Source organism: Haplochromis burtoni, unplaced genomic scaffold (genome assembly GCF_018398535.1).
Source record: "Haplochromis burtoni strain Fernald_Lab_line unplaced genomic scaffold, NCSU_Asbu1 Contig_39, whole genome shotgun sequence".
In the NCBI taxonomy this organism is placed as follows: Eukaryota; Metazoa; Chordata; class Actinopteri; order Cichliformes; family Cichlidae; genus Haplochromis; species Haplochromis burtoni.
Window position 1 is genome coordinate 2,467,291 of NW_024582400.1, and position 17,445 is coordinate 2,484,735.

Sequence of the window (17,445 nt, forward strand, 5' to 3'; positions counted from 1 at the left end):
GAATCCAGATGGTTTTCCTGGAAGCCTCGTTTTTTGGGTGAGCTGCATGTATGTCTACACTGCTATTGGAAATGTTTAAAAATCAGCACACAGAACCTTCAGTTGATTAAAAGGTATTTGGAAATTGGTGTATTGTTTGGTCTGCTTAAACTCTGATATAATGAGAAGACGTTAGCTGATATTATGCTCCAGAGTGAATGCGATTCCAGTGAATCAAGCCATCAACCTCCATTTACCGCTGTGACTCGATGACTCAGGTAAGTTAAAAACAAAAGGCAGATAACTCTGAGTGTCTGTGGGTTCACGGGGCGTCACACATTTCAGAATATGTTGCTGTCAGTTTAATATTCCTGGCCTGCGGGGAGGTGAAGATCAGGTGACTGGGGTATAAATAGGCCATCGGTTCATCTCGGCCGACTCGCTGACAGGATCAGAGTGACTGAGGACTGACTCTAATGTCACTCGAAATCAGGACAGTTGTCGCTGAGGGACCCTTCGAGTCGGCGGTGAGCTTTCGGCGCGTCCCCTGGATGCAGACGCGGAGAATGAGGTTTACATCTGTTTTCTCTGAAGTGATGGGGAGGTCACTGGGATCGGGCCCGAGGGAAGGTCAAAGGGCCAGCAAGGAGGTCTGGAGGTACGGGAGCAGGCAGCCGTTTCACCGCTGCTGCTTGAGGCGGTGCATACCTGAACAGATGTAACTGCCAGACTCAAATATACATGAATGTTTCTGCAGGGTAAATAAACACAGAGTACGCTTCAGTTTACAGGAAATCACAATCCCTGAAGTGCACGCCTCAGATCTGGTCTGCCAGTTTAGCATCTAGGTAAACAACTACCCTTCTTTTAATTCATTTTTAACCACTTTTTAACAAGGTACATGTGAGCAAATCCACATCCACAGCGTTGGCCTGGGGAAATATTTGCAGGAGGTGAGAGAAATACACCGTTACAGCTGGAGGATACGTATGTTTACCATGTTTGCGAGCTTCAAACCAAGTACTGCTGAGGGGGAGATTGGGGAATTCAAACTGCTGATAAAAAGATATAATACTCTAATGTTTAACACCTTTTAAATGTCTTGATTAACATACAAAGAAACCTGTGTGCTCAACCCCCCCATCCCTCAGTTTATTGCTGTCAAGGTCTCTAAAGCAGCGTTTAGATAACTGAGGGACAGTAAAACTCTCCAATGAATGCTGTTGAAATTTACTTAACAAGTCCTTGATGCAAGCATCTTTGCAGGTTTTACAGACTATCCCTTTGAAGGTTTTACTCACCATAACATCCTGAGAAATCACAAGCATATATAATAACAGTGCAGTCAAATAACACTAACTTTTTTATTTTTGAGAAAGCTCATTATTGTAGTCTCTAACCTTCTTAGCTGGAGTAATTTTGTTCAAAAACAATAAGAAGATACCCACACTTTGCTTTCTCATAAGTAGTTTTCCCTTAGAATGAAATGATCTTTCGAATTAAACAAATTGGTTACAAGACAACAGAGAACAGGTGTGTTTTTTTGCACTTTTTCTGCAGTAATTGTTATCCATGTGCATGTGCCTCTAGATGATTGTGCTGTCTTTATTAAAATATGATATAATCACTTGCAAATCCCTGCTCCCAAAGCAATAACATACCATGAACATCTTGATTCCTCCGTAAAAAAAACCCCAAACATCTCAGATACACCTACAGTGTGTACTCATAAAAACTCAAGAAAACAAGCGGAATAATAACTTATTCATAGAGATTACAAAACGCGGTTATGCTGCATTTTTAACAGCAGCTAAAACCGAGGTCCTTTGCAAGTCTGATATATCCTCGTGCGTTTCAGCGATCTGTCAAGGTAATGTTAGAGCCGCAGTGACAGCATCAGCTGCTCAGCGCTGCTTTTTTCATTTTTGGAGGCGCTGCGAACAGGAGAAATGGTTGGAAAAGCAGGTGTCTCTGCCAGATTATTGAGGCAATAATCAACAACAAAGGTGGTAATTTATAACAGTGAATCCTTTAGATTTTACATTCAGCTGGAAATTTATTACCCTTTAATTCTTGGCTTACCGTTTCCTGCGAATTTTAACTGTTTATATTTTATGTTGACATAATGGCTCAGTCACAGTAGAGTAAAAGCAGGACAGCAGCCTCATTGCGACTATAAAAAATTGGTGTTTGCCCAGCTTTTCACTGAACTGAATTGCTACTAGTTGCAGCAACCACCTGGTCACCCAAAGGCTGAGCATGCAACACCCCCAACATCTGGGCGACCACTTTAGATTGTGCCGGTCGCCTGGTTGATGGCAACCTGACTATCAACAAACTGCATTCAGTTGAGAATAACTCTTGTGCAATGCATCTCTTTACAGCAGAGATTTATGATGATTTACCAGAGTTTATTGTTGTCTTATCACCAATAAATTCCCAAAGATTTGATGCTCAAGATTTAAATTTTACTTTGAAAAGACATTAAATTAATTCTATGATGTTATGGATCCCTCTACAGTGCCTCTGGGGTGGTCCACTGCAGGGTATTTAGAGGGGTTAGGATGATGCATGACTCATAATGAGTGATAATTGGTTAGGTTCTGACAGGAGGAGTGAATCAGAGGCACAGTGGTGCCAGAGCCATTGACTAAGTAACTTAGGTTTTTTCCCTCGTCTTATCCTAATTTCAATTAAATTAATAATTCTTAATGTTGTTTTATTATTATTATGTTATTTGTTGTTTCTTTATCCTTCATTGTTTTATACACAACACTAATCTTCCATATTTCTATATACAAAGTTGCTCCTACAAAATAAAATCATTTAGAGTTTTAAAACTGTCTGGTTTTTATTATGGTGGAACTGTAGTGCCTGGGCTCCTCACATTAATTCAATTCAGTTTAGTTTTATTTATATAGTTCAAATCACAACAACAGTCACCTCAAGGCAATATACATCGTAAAGACCGTACGATAATACAGAGAAAACTTCAACAATTAGACAAACCCCTGTGAGCAAGCACTTGGTGACTGTGAGAAAGAAAACCCTCCTTTTAACAGGAAGAAAACTCTGACATTAATAACATAAATTCTAGACCTCATTAATTTCCAAACCCTGGTTACCCTCAACATACATGTCAACAATTATCTGATTTAATCATATCATATTCTGAGTATCTGGTTTTTTATCTTGTGCATCATTTTTAATGAATTATTCACTTCCAGTAACCTTTTTATTAAATATAATTAAAGATTAACTATCCAGGGCACTTTTTAGCCTGCATAGAAATGACTAAGGACAATATGTTTCACCGGATCAGCAAACAGCATTTTAGCGGCACATGTACTGTAAATAACACAAACCACTTTACTGTTTTGATGCATAAAGACAGAGTTCAGAAGACGTTAGATTTCCTTTCCTATTTCTCTACATCTTGGCTTATAAAATTCTTAGCGCTTTATCCATTATGCCATTCTCCCGGAATCCCTTGGAAATTCACCGCACCCTTTATAATTACTGCACCAACTGCCGACTGACAAGGCTCATTTGCCTTCGCTGGAAGAGGTTGTCTCTTTCCTTAGGTACCTCTGTTGTGCTGCTGCCCTCCCCTTGTCACTACAAATTCCCATCTTTACCTACGCAGCCGGTGGCATCTTCAAATATGGATACTCGGCCTGTTAAAGTGAGCGCTGTCAAGATAAACAGGGGTAGGGATGCTCAAAGGGGATTAGATTTCCAGGCAGATTTTCTTCTGTTTAAATTGATACCGCACAAGCAAGGCTCGCTTTGAGAAAGATGGGCCTGTTTCAAATAGTGAGGAATATATCAGAGGAGACACTGAGGAGGAATCTATTTTCACCATCATATTTGCTGTAAGACATCTGTCCACATGTTCAAGGAGCTTGTAGAAATTAATATTTACCGTGTGGAATATGATGCCAGCACATATGCCCCCCTTTCATATTTAATGTATTAAAGGTACAATCTGTGATCCAGATGCAAACAAAAAAGGCTGTCTTGAGCAATAAGAGTGAGAGTCAGCAACACGAGAAAGACAGAATTTTTTTTTTTTTTTTTTTTTTTTTTTTTTTATGTATTCGCTATAAAACCAGCCCTAACTTTATTTATTGGGTTTAAAAGGACGTGGCCTTAAATGCCAGCCAATATCAACAATCTGCTTGGATTAGTGCTGTGACAGAAGAGGTAAAGGGCACCAAGTGAAGTGCAACCTACAGCATCATGTGTCCAATATTAGCACATCAAGGTTCAAGTGCTGTGCAATCTGCTCATGCTGTCGACATGTCGCGGTACATTACGGTCACCTGGGAGGAACACTCAGCTGATAACTCATACATTAGGCATGAGCTATATCATGTTTAATGTATGATGCTGGCTGCAAACATGACATTTCATGGGTGTCAGTTATAAAAGGAGGATTTTGGTTTTGTTCTGGGTTGATGTGTTGATTTTTAAACATGGTCAAACAACATTGTCACTGTTGCGAGGAGCCTGGCCACAAAGGAGTTGTAGCAAGGGTCAAGTTGCAAAAGTAACCTGATGACAGGTTTATCAAAAAACAGTTGAATTTAGCATGATGTGGTCATTTCCAGCTTCTTGTATTTGTGTCTGGTATTAGCCCTCTATGCAGCCCCTCAGCACACGAGTGTTTAAATCTTTTTATGGTCTCAGTCATATTGGCCTGGAGGCCAGTCAGCAACCCCTATCAGTGCAGGAAGAAAACACCCACTTCATACTGGGCCCTTTTGTCCAGTATAAAGTTGCATGACCAAACACGTGGGGGTGGGCGGTGGGGTAGGGTCCAGACCCACAGCTCTTTCTGTGACTGAGATGACCACATGAGATCTCATGTCAGCCAGGTCCATTAAGAGCGGTCTTAAGCGTGAGCTTTGTTGCTCATGGAGATTATTTGTACCTATCTAACTGTTTATTATGAGCATTCACTGGAAAAGAGGAATAGGTCTGATGTGAGATCTGTGAAAAATGACCAGAAAAGAAACTCATATAAAAAAAATATTCTTTATGCATTTTTTATTTCCATGTGGTCCTCCAAACCTGAGGTTTTTAGGCCCACTGGATGATCTTTTTATCCAGTTGGATAATTACTCTGCTCATTGTCCATTTATTGCCCCTTCTGTCTTTACCATGTTCCTCATTTTTTCATGACAGATGGCTGAGACAGACAGGTAGCTGGTATGAGGACAACAACAGAATATGTAATTTCTACCCCTCCCTGTCGTCTGTGTTCCCCCTGCAATCACAACAAAAAGAGGATGTCTTCCCATCCGGTGTCTCCTCTGTTAACGTCGGCTCCGTCTGTCTCTGCAAAGTGAGCACATGGTTCATGCATAAATCAGCAGCACGGTGATCCCAGGTTGTCCCCTGATGCACCGCCTCCGGTGATCTGGCTACCGGAGCCGTGCCATTACGCTGGCGCATTGAGCCAGCCGCCACTAAACAAATATGAAACCATGCCACTTTGTGTCACAATTTTTTACATCCAACAGAGGTCACGTGAAACGCGAGGGAACCTTTTTCGCCCATCTGTGAGCTAAAAACGTTAAAAAGGTGGGCGAGCCTCGCGGGAGGAACGCAGAAGCAGGAAGAGCGAGGATGTGAGCCATTACGGCTGTGCATGTGACACCGCTATCTAAGATGCATGACCCCCGTAGCCATTTCAAATATTTACACTCTTACCTGTGTATCCCAAACCACAAAACGGGGCTTCAATTTATAAAATATGGTGACAAAATGGGCCTGGTTGTCATTGCAATAATTCAATACTGTTACTGGCAGCCCCTCAACAATCCACACAACAGGTCAGTGCACTCAAATTGTATTTTGCTTAGAAATGAATTAAAGTGGAGCAGGTGTACCAGTACTCTATACTGGTACATCTGAAACTGGGTTGAGTTTGCCATAAGGTAAATATACTCACATTAAAAGACCTTGTTTTTACTTTACCATATATCTGCTTGACAGCATCCATGTAAGTACAGAATATAAATTCAGATCATAAATAGTTTGTCAGCATCAGCATCATCATGTATTCCCTTTTCATATCTCACTAACTATTTAGTGTTATTTCAGCTGCTGTTCCATCTACTGGTTTCAGTAAGGTTGCATCTAAAGACTGATACATCTCTTTTGGGGCCAAAAGGTGTTTTCCCAGTTGTTCCACTTGGTGGGAGGCAACCTGTCTCCAAATGACTGGAGACTTTGAACAGCCTGGTGAAGGTTTATAACAGTTTACTAACAACTGCAATCAATCAGCAGGATCAGTGATTGAATGGAAATTGTTTGTGTTACATTGGGCGATCAGCCGCAGACTTTCCGGGGATAAGTTGATTGCACATGTCACCTGGTCGGCGGCAACCTGATTGCCAACACATCAATCCGAGCCTCAAATGAGTTGTGTCTTTTTGCAATAAGGGATTTAACTCAACTTGTTGTCAACTAGTTGTATTCTGGTAATATTCCTATTCATAAATGTCATTTTGGAATTAAATCACCATCCTGCATCAGCTATGTCACTATCTCTGGATTTCTCTTTTAAATCTACGAGGTTCTGGCTGGACTCCGGGCAGTCTGTGTCGCTGTATTGATGCACCAAAACTATTTCGAAGACAACAACTGACTGTCAGTGGCTGTAGACTCAGTCCCTGCCTTAGAAGGGACCATTTCAAAGTCAACAAAATCCATCACACTCAGTTTCAACAATTTTGGTCATGTGCCAGTTGCTGCTTTGCTTTTGTGAGTGTAGCTCAAAACATTAATACCATCATTATTACTCACACCTGTACCAGTGAACACAGAGAAGCTCAGCCATTAGTTGTTATTGAAGAACATATTTTTTGGTTAGATGCATTTTTCCCTACCAGGAGGCTGATCAGGACCCTCTTGGGTCCCCAAGTTTAACAGACTCCAAGTCCACCATCTCAGACTGCAGCTGGTGATTAATTTCTGCTATCCCTGTTCTACTCTCCATCCTGCAGGTGGAGAACTTGGAGGTAGCATCAAAGCTGCACAGCAGACCAAGGACTTCTATCTCAAATAGTCGAAGATGGTGGAGTTTGAGTCTGTCCACAGGATGAACTCAAACTCAGTGAGAGCCCTCTTGAGATGTTGGGGGCTGGATTAGGATCGTCTGGGCTTCAAGATGGATTCTTTGAGATTGTCAGAAAACTCTTAATTTCCCACCGAATTTCATGGTGGTGGCAATAAAGAGTCACAAAACTAATCAAAGAGTGAATGGAGCGTGACTCCTCTCAAGCATCCAGAAAGATGGATTTTAGTTTGTTTTGGTCTTTATTGACTGCTGTTGTTGGCAGGTTTGTGAGTGAGGTAGCTGACAATGCCTTTACTCCTGTGTATTCACCCGCAGGGAAATCCAGGAAATTGATGAATGCAGGGTGGGCTCCAAGTGATTATCCAGACCTGGACCTGTTCTCTAATAAGCATTCAGCATCACACCTTGGCTGGCCTGAACCTCCTTTTGCTGTGTTTCAACCACATCAGCTGTTAATTGGTTTATTTTCTCAAGCAGATGAAACTTGTTTCAGAGTAAAAGGAGAGCTGGTGAATGAGCTGGGGAGGAAGGAGGGTGTGGGGTACTGGAGGTTGGAGAAGTCACTTTTGATGATATTACGTTTTAATTATTTCTGTAAATACAGGAGGCTGGGGCTCCTGGGCGACCCTGTCAGTCGATTTTTCATTACACGTGTGGTTGTAAGGTGTCTGGGTCCAGCCAGCCGTCTAGCTGACGTTCCACCGGCGGCCATGAGGGAATAACACCCCCCTCCAGCACACACACACCCCTCTCTTCTTTCATCTTGTTAATGGACATTCCTCCACAAACGTCGGCGAGTCTACCTGACTGCAATCCTTTAAAGTTTAATTCACTCTACATTTAGCTCTGGTCATAAATACCATATTAGGTAGCAGCAGCATGTTTTATGTGCTCCCTATGGTCGTGCTTTTGTTTTAATGAAGCCATTTGCAACTTATGAGCAAAAAAAAGGGAGAGAAAGTCGCATATTAGATGGGATAGATCAGTCAAACCTATTCCCACTCTGTGTTTTATACATGGGCTAGAATAAAATGAGGCCAATGCCCATCCACCGGTGAGGAAGGAGGACTCTATTTTGACATCCTTTTCAGTCCTTGATGATTTAAAGGGCTCTTTTATCAGAGAGTGACTGGTGGTTTACTGCAAATCATTGACTTAATCACATTATTCATCTGCTACCATAAATTATTAGAAATTTGTCTGGCTGATGCTGCTGTACTTATGTAATATGCCAATTGTTGGATATGGGAACTTCCTCCGTAACTGTACACACTAAATATTTGGTTTGATTGAGCCTATTGAGACTTAAACCACAACTCTGGCTGTATTTTGCTCTTCCTAATATAAAAACATGCTTACTGAGAAGAAAGAAAGCCTAATTTCAAGGACTTTTATCACAAATTGTAGGTTTCCTATAACAGCTTTGAACAATTTAGGCATTTAGGTTGGGATAGTTGGCACAGTTGTCCTTTCTCACATGTAGAACACAACAGGAAATAGTCTGTTTGAGATATAGTCAACTACAGGGAACACTCTGTGGGGTTTAGGCAAGATAGTTTCCTGGATAAAAATCAAAAATCATTCATACCAACTGTGAAGCACGGTGGTGGAGGTGTGATGATTTGGGCTTTGCTTTGCAGCCACATGGCCTGGATACCTTGCAGTAATTGGCTCATCCATGAACTCCTCTGTATACCAAAGTATTCTAGAATCAAATATGAAGCCGTCTGTCCAACAGCTAAAGCTCGGCCCAAAATGGGTCACGCAACAGGACAATGATCCAATGGCTTTGGCTGCTATGGTTCGGGCAAATTCCAGACTTCAACATTACTCAAACATGGTGGTGGGACCTTAATGAACTTGCCCGCAAACATCCCAGTACAGCTGTCCTTGATGAAGCAAAGCAACACTGTGCAGAAGAGTGGGCCAAAATTCCTCCACAGTGATCTGAGTGACTGATAAAGTCCTACAGAAAAGGTTCTTCTACAAGCTGTTGAATCATGGTGTGAACTTAGTTTTTCACAGGACTGCATAAAGTTGAGCATGAGTGTATATTCTGCTTGCTAGAGATAATTGCACTAGACAATGAGCACTTTTCATTGAAGGCTCACATCATGTAAACTCTGTATTAAGGAGCTGGCAGATTGAAGACCTGCACCTCTATTGTTTAGTGTCTACAAACAAACTCTACTGCATCAAAAGCATCTCAGTGACTTTCAATCAGTGTCTGTGTACAAATCTTAAGTCAAGGCATTAGTGACTCTATTCAGGAAGTGCGCTTTCAACGCTAATCATCACAGAGGCAAATCAATCAATTAGCAAATAAAATGACACAGAGCAGAAAAATCACCCCAAACAATTCAATCCGTTGCGTTTGTGTTTTTACAATCCCACAACCCTAATGTGTTCAAAGTTACATCAAATAACAGAAACTGCAATTACAGGTTCAGTTTTCTCTGTTGCTTCAACATTAATATGGAAAACTGTAATTCCATCTCTTTAAAACTCTCTCTTACAACTTGTGAATGAAACTGGGAATGCACAGAGCAGAATTAAGAAGAAAAGTAGACTTTTACTGCATTTTCTAAAACAATGTATAGATTTTGCCTACCATAGAGATCCACAAATACCATAGAGAGCAACAGCAACAACATTAATTGCACCATTTAAATCAAATGAATCAAACAACGCCTTCAGAACCTGTCAGAAAAAATCCACTTCCCAGTTTATTTCACCACGGCCGATGATAATTAACATGTAAGCAACTGCAGAGGTCATTCTGACACCTACTTTAAACTATAAATACACATCAAGCCAAGTACATATATTTCTGCTTTATTAAGCATATTTGTAAGTCTTCAAAAATATTATTTCCAGTAGTAAATATTTATTAATTTATTTTTATTTATATATTGATTTTTTGTATAATTCTTCAACTCTTGTATCTTATTTTGAAAAAGTATTCTAATAGATAAATACAAGTTTACTACTTCAATAAGAAAAAAAAGTGAGATTTTTATGACACATACAAACATTTAAACTATAATCCCTCTCTAGAATTTCTTATATTTTTTTTCCATATGGGGTTGCCTGTCGAATGCAGCAGCTGTAGTGCAGGATCTCTCTTTTCACCCATCCTTGAGATCCTGTTGGTCTGGAAGCGTGCCGTGTCATCTTCTGTTGTGATCCTTATTAGTTTGCCTACGAGTGTCACCGTGACAAATGCCTTACATTTATTTGTACATATGCTGTGTGTTGGGGAGACTTTTTGTGAACCCAGACTGTTTTGGAAACTGTTGAGTGAGTAAGAAAGAAAAAAAAGTTGCCTACACTTTCTTTTTCCTTTCAGTTGGAGCCATGTGGAAGACATCTTATCGCCACAAACATGCAATCTTTACAGCTTCAGATCTCCACATATTAAGAGAGGCGGGTGCTTATTGTGTATGCTAAAGACGGCAATAACAAATGCAAATTTATGGAGTGGTTAAGTGTCACCTCACTTTAAACGTAAGGAAGGCGTCCAAAATACGCTCCCCCCACCCCCACCCCCTTCTTCACTTATTCAGAATGAATCTTGCATCAAAGTTATCGGGTGGGGCTTTGAACGGTGGGATGTCACATCTTTTGTTTCCTCTAATATCCCTGGAAAATCTGGTTAAAATTGGAGGAGACAGCAACGAGCTGGTTTTCTCTGCCGGTTGCAGAGATTCCTCACTGTTTTCACAGCTGTCTTGCTTGCATGACGCGGTTGAAGGTGGTAGCGGAGGAGGGAATCAACCCAAGTGTAAAGATGAGAAATGAGAAGCAAAAGGGATAAAACAATACAATGAGTGTCTCACACCAGCGGCAGAGGCAGAAAAAAATAGAAAAGTTAGAGCGCTGTGGATCGTCTGCAAGGAGTTATAAACTCATGAGAGTCCTAGCAGTGCAAACAGTAAATAAAGACAATATGTTATCATCAGACAGGAAGTGACCAAAGGTTGCAAACCCAAGTTCAAATGACTTTAAACCAAAGACGCCAAACAGCTCAAATGATTATTAGTGACTCCATTCACATCTGATCGGTTATTGTTGGGCATGCGACTGGATGGCAGCTGCTCGCAGGTAATGTCCCCCTCATGTCGCCGTTATTAGGCCTCTGGTCAACAGCCAAACACAGCAGCTGTCCATCCAACACCAACCTATAAACCCCCAAGTTCCTCTTCATAAACAATAATATGCAGGCAAATGGGGTGGCCAATGTCAGACGTGGCCAGACAAACACGTCGAAGGTCATCGCTGCCACCCAGTTGTTATTCCTCGATGACTCAATTTTAAAGCTCTGCTTATGAAAGCAGGAGAGCAAAATGCTCACAGGACAAGGCTTCACTCTGCAATATCAAAGTGCACCAAAACTGAAAATAATTATAAAAATACCAAGGCTTTAGAAAATAAGCTAAGACACTGTGTACTCAGAATGGTGATTAAAGTAAATAATAAGTATACAGGAAACGTCTCGTACCTATCATATTAGTTTAATCAAAAGGTTTTGATACACATTGAGAGTAAATTATTTTATTTTTTATTGCTGATTAATCTGTTGATTGCTTTATCGGTAACTAAAATGAAATGAACATCCTTCCCAAGGACCAGAATGAGCTCCTGAAATGCTCTGTCCACAGCCAAAAACATCAAGTAACCATCAACTTTTTAAAAACTATGTTCACAGAACCTTTAACCTTTAAGAAATATAAAAGTTGAGTCTTTTATGACCTTATACTCCTTTCTCACCTTTCTCGCGTCATCTCTATACTTTAAAACATTGTTAACTTCAAGACTGAGCTAACTCAGTGCTTCCCAATAAACGTCCTTTAATGTTTAGTCACATTAGAGTAAAAACAGAGTTGAAACCACGTTACAACTTGGAAAAATTGGTGATGGCCATTGATTACACTGAAGTGGTTGCATTCAGGGACCAACAGCTAGTAGTTGTGGTAATCAGTTTCAATCTCAAGGTGATACCTCAGGTTGCCTAAGGGGAGGCAATCTGTCTCAAACAACTCGGACTGAGCGGATTCTGAATGTAAACAGTTCATGTGAAAATCTTTTTGATGTCTTGAGGAACCAAAGTCGCTTTACAGACAGCAACTGACTGACTGCAACTGCTTGCAGACTAGAGGTAGACAGATATAAATCTAAATATCGATAGACCGATACCAACTTTGATATTGGTATTGGATCGATAGTAGTGTGATAGGATCTATACTTTGTTTCTATCCCTTTCATTTCAGTATGTAACCCACTGAATTGTATTAAATTAATCATTTTGGGGGGAATTAAAAAATATACCTCAGACATGCACTATGAAAAATGTCTGAACCTTTTCGTGTTGACTGTTCAGTTTGACTGTTATGCTGATTAAACTGGCCGAACCATCTAACCATTACTGTTAGCTTACTTTCTATACCATCCATAATTACTGTTTCAGTGACTACTTTTAAGCATTTACGCACTGATTTTAGCTCACAATTGTGCTTGTTTATCAAAACTGTTACCTGTTATCCACAATTACAGGTAGCTATCTACAACCATAATTTTTGTTACACAGTATTTTAGCTAATACAGGGATGTCAAACTGAAGCTGTAAAGCTTATGAAAATACAGTTAAAAGTTAAAAAATGTGTGCCCTTCTTCTCATTTTCAAGTCATCCAGTGGGCCAGACTGGAGTCTTTCCCAGGCCAATTCTGGCCCATGGGACTTATGTTTGACACCCCTGAGCTAGCAGTTTCTATTATTAACAATTTCAGATGTTCAGTTTTTTCAACAATTTTTTTTCTAATTTATGCCTATAGATCTTTTTTTATATAACTTATTCACTGCTTCAATTTCTGTTGCTTATCTATCACTTTTGTTTTATTGTTAACTTTTACTCAAAGCTACTCCTGTCCATGGAAGTATTTAATTTAATTTAAATTAAATGATTTTTTTGTGTATAGTTTAGCAAATCTGTCCACTGACTCCTAAAGCATCCCTCCTGGGTACTTGACTTGTGACTGGGAGTCACTGGGTTAACACATTAGCCAAAGTAGATAATACCATTATATTAATTGAATAATTCTTTTAACTGGGTCTTAATGGCCGGCCTTTGGCTCACGCCACAAATAAAACATACATAAGTGTATTAATGGGATTATTTTCTATTATTCTCTTCTGGACAGAGAAGGTAAACACAGGTCACTCCAAACTGTCATGCCTCTGGTTATTTCCCATTTCCCTCATTCCCTTCTGACTCATGTACCTTGAAAGAGCTGCACAGCTGTGACAGGTTAGCACTCCATGTGACAAAGTGCCACCCCTGCTACCTTTTTTTGCCTTGAATAATCTGGGGACATTGGCCTAACGTGATGTGACATTTGAAATGGGCATTGCAGGTTTCTGTTGATAAATGATTCACGCAGGCGGCCCAGGAGACCTGGAGTTAATGCCATCTCTGTGGCGGCGATCTAAAACTTTGACTCAGATCCAGCTCCGTCCTCCAGGGGATGGACAAATGGACATGGCCAACGTCTCTGTGATGCCCCTGGTCTCCATTACCGACCCCAGAAAAAGGAAAATAACAGACATGAGAGACCATAATGATCCAGTGTCAGAATGCAAAGTGCCGCATAGCTGCTTTTATGTGTGTGTTTTCCCCCCATTGCAGGGAGGAGGAAGTTGTGATTCTTTTTACTGCCACACAGCTTTAGGTGCACTAACAGCATCCGAAGGTCCCTTAGAGAGGCCTAATGTGAATTTAATGACCTGACGCTGGGCGAATGACAAGTACGCAAGGTGAAGGTGACAACCTTTTTTTCCATCTATATGATTTTTCCCCCCGTCCAACTCCCTCACCGCTCCCCAGGTCTTGTTTTCCGAAAGCCGGGGTGATGTTACATCTATTATACCACTGTGCATCGTTGGCGGTCACCGCTGTGAATTTAAACAATAGTGAGAGCTCCCTCCAAATCTACATGCTTTCTGCATTATGCAAAAACTTCCCCTCTCCTTTGTCCACAGTGACATTTGCTTAGAGACAGCCTCACATTTTGTGGTTGTTTGCTTCTGCCAGCCACTCATGTTGCAGTTTACATCCATGTTTGTCCAGACTTGACCTGTGACCACCAAACTCTGCTTGGCTCATCCTTCAGCCCAGCATTTTAACATTTGTGCCAAACCTGAAGGACCTTTTAGAGGAAATTCCTGAGAGGGAGGTACACGAGTTACATCCAGAAACATGTTTTATGAGGTTAAAATGACCTTGACCTTTCACCACTGGCAACAAATCAGTTTCTTGGATTATCATGTTAAACTTTAATACGGTGACCTAAGGCCAAATATGTGTTTGCTGGTGTCATGGTGACTTTTGACCACTAAAATAGATTCAGGTAGTTCTTGAGGACACCTAAGTGTTTGTGAAATTTGCAGAAATTATTGTTTAAAGTTGTTCTATACAAGTTGAGTTATGTCAATCATGTGTCTTTTGGGCTCATAGTGGTCTCCGCCCCCCAAATTCTGTTCAGTTAATCCTTTAGGCCAACATTTAATGTTAAAGAAACTCTCAGAGGTGATCCTTTTGGCTTTTAGCTATCTTGAACTTTTCAATCGAATCACCTTGAGTCCAAATTAAAATTTGACTCGTGGGCAAATATGTGGTTGGTGGAGTCATGGTGACCTTTGAAATCGAATAAGTTCATCTTGTGTTTGACCCCATGTGTTTAATGACCATCTAATTCTAATCAGCTTCTCTTTTATTCTGTATTTAAAGACTATAAGGGACTTCCTTTGAGTCACTAGATGTTAGTTGAGGTTAAGTTGATCTTCACCAATAAAACCAAATCAGTTCATCCCTGAAATCCCTGAAATCAACTAAATTGTCCAGAAAAACCTCTTTGATGTGCTCAACTTATGGCCAAGTAGGGCTACTTTGAGTCTTTGAGTTCGCCTAAACATTTGTACCAAACTTGAAACCCCCAAGTTGTTTAGGGGATATCACAGAATTAAATAGGACAAAGACAGGAAGTAAAGCAACCCATCGCCTATTGTCAAACACTGAAAAACACTGAGTTCTTGAAATCTAAAAACAAGAATGAATGAATAACTACAACACATCCTCAAAATAATGGCATGTGCTTGTACACGTTTTGGAAAGATCCTATTCTATAATCACAACATCAAAAATCAGGACCCTAAAAACTGATTTTCATCCATATAGGGAAGCAACTGCCAGCAGTCCACAAGCGTACCCTCTACTGCTTCACTGACAGCCATTAAATTTAATTACAGTAATCCCTCCTGGAAACAAAGAACTTAGGGAAAGGTTCTTAATTTTTAAGTCAACTAAATAAAAGATCAGCACAGACTTTTCCAATATTTAACTCAAACCACAATATTTTTCTAACTTAAATCCAATATTTTAATTACTTACTACGAGACTTGTGCAAAAAGTGTGCATGTGAAAGCTGAGGGGGTTATTTGGTTCTGCCAATTAGGTGTAAAACAATTATCGTAATAGATATTCCAATCTGCTAAATGCAATGTCAATAAAATCCACATAATATATAAGGTGAAGCAGCCACTCCCGAGAATAAAATCCCCGTCCTCTGACATGCTTACAGAGATAAATTTCCCACTGAGCATTACAACCATTAAGTGCATATATGGTCATTGAATCTAATGGTCATCATGATCACATAATGTACTTCAGAGGGCTCCCGGCAGCACAAACAAATTTATTTTCGACAAAAACTCTTTTCATACTTCTACAGGAAACCTTGCATTCACATAACACTTAGCCACAACCAGCTGAAATCTGATTAATGCTTAAACCAATTACAGCTTCCCCCAATTAGAGGACATTACCAGGTTAAGAGCTCTAATTTATCTTGCTCGTTTTTTTTTTTCAATAAGTATCTGTGGACATTCGTCAGCAGGTTTATGGACATACTTTGGTCTGGGGGACAACGCCGACACCCCCCATCACTTCAAAACACGTAAAGAAAAAAATGCTGGTGTGATTGTTTGGCCGACATCGTGATCCAAGTTTCTAATTAAGAAACACGGAGCAGCGTGTCAAGCGCAGATGCATCACTCAGCTCCTCAGCCGTAATGTTGCCCTGTAATGCCCTGTGTGGTCTCAATTAAACTTTCCATGATGTAGAATAACAGCATTACAGCAAACCAAGACACGCATTCATATACTTGTAATTAAATAAAATCCAAATCAAGATCAGAGACGAGTGAGCTTGAGCTACATTCATTTAGACGGATGGAGCGCTGACCTCTTGGTTGATTCTTAAAGGGGCAGAGCCCAAAGGTCACTGTCATTGTTATTTTAAGGCAGAGCTTTACATTTAGAGCCCACTTTGCTGGTTGAAGAAGAGCCTGTACGGGTCTTTTTAGGTGTTCATTCACTTCTTTTTATCTCTTGATCCACACAGACAGAACCAGGGATCGATACCTCACAGCTGGCACGAATTATATAACTGGCAGAAAAATATTCTTGTTTGTTTTAATGCAACACAGAAAACGAAATTAAAAAGTAATATGGCGCAATCACTACATATAAAACAAAACCAGGCTGTGCGTATTTATACATGAAAAGTCAATGGTGAAAGGAGGTTTTCTCAGGTCCTGAAATTCTTCTAATACAACCTGAGATTAACAATACATGGCATATAACGCTGTGTCAGCATTTATGAAACACCCAGGGGTATTTTTTTTCTAAGTTTATGTGGATCCAATCCAGTCCAACTTTATTTACAGAGCACTTTAAAAACAACATGGTTGACCAAAGTGCTTTCCTGTAAAAAAAAAAAAAAAAAACAGTGATAAAAGTTAAAAACCATACATCAAATAGAAAGAAATAACAATAAAATAAATAAATAAATGAAAGAGATAAAAATGAATCAGTAAATATTAAAACATGAAAGAAATAGACAATAAAATAGACAATAAATACTATTAACAAAGTACAGAGGATTAAGAGCGACCAAAAGCTGACTAAAACTGCCTACAAGCTGACTCTGGTACTACTCCTAAAATGCCTTGGAAAAAAACGGTGTGCTTTAAAAGTGATTTGAAAATTTCAAGTGTTGGGGCCAGCCTAATATGGTGGGGCAACTTATTCCATAATTTGGGGGCCACAACAGCAAAAGCTCGGTCCCCCCGGTGTTTCAGTCTCAACATGGGGACAGCAAGGACTGACTATACACTCCTTTGTGGAGTGTATAGTAGAAGGTCTGACAGGTAAGTAGGAGTCAGGCCATTTAAACTTTAAAAGGAAACATCCATCCATTCGCTTCCGCTTATCCTTTTCAGGGTCGCGGGGGGCGCTGGAGCCTATCCCAGCTGTCATAGG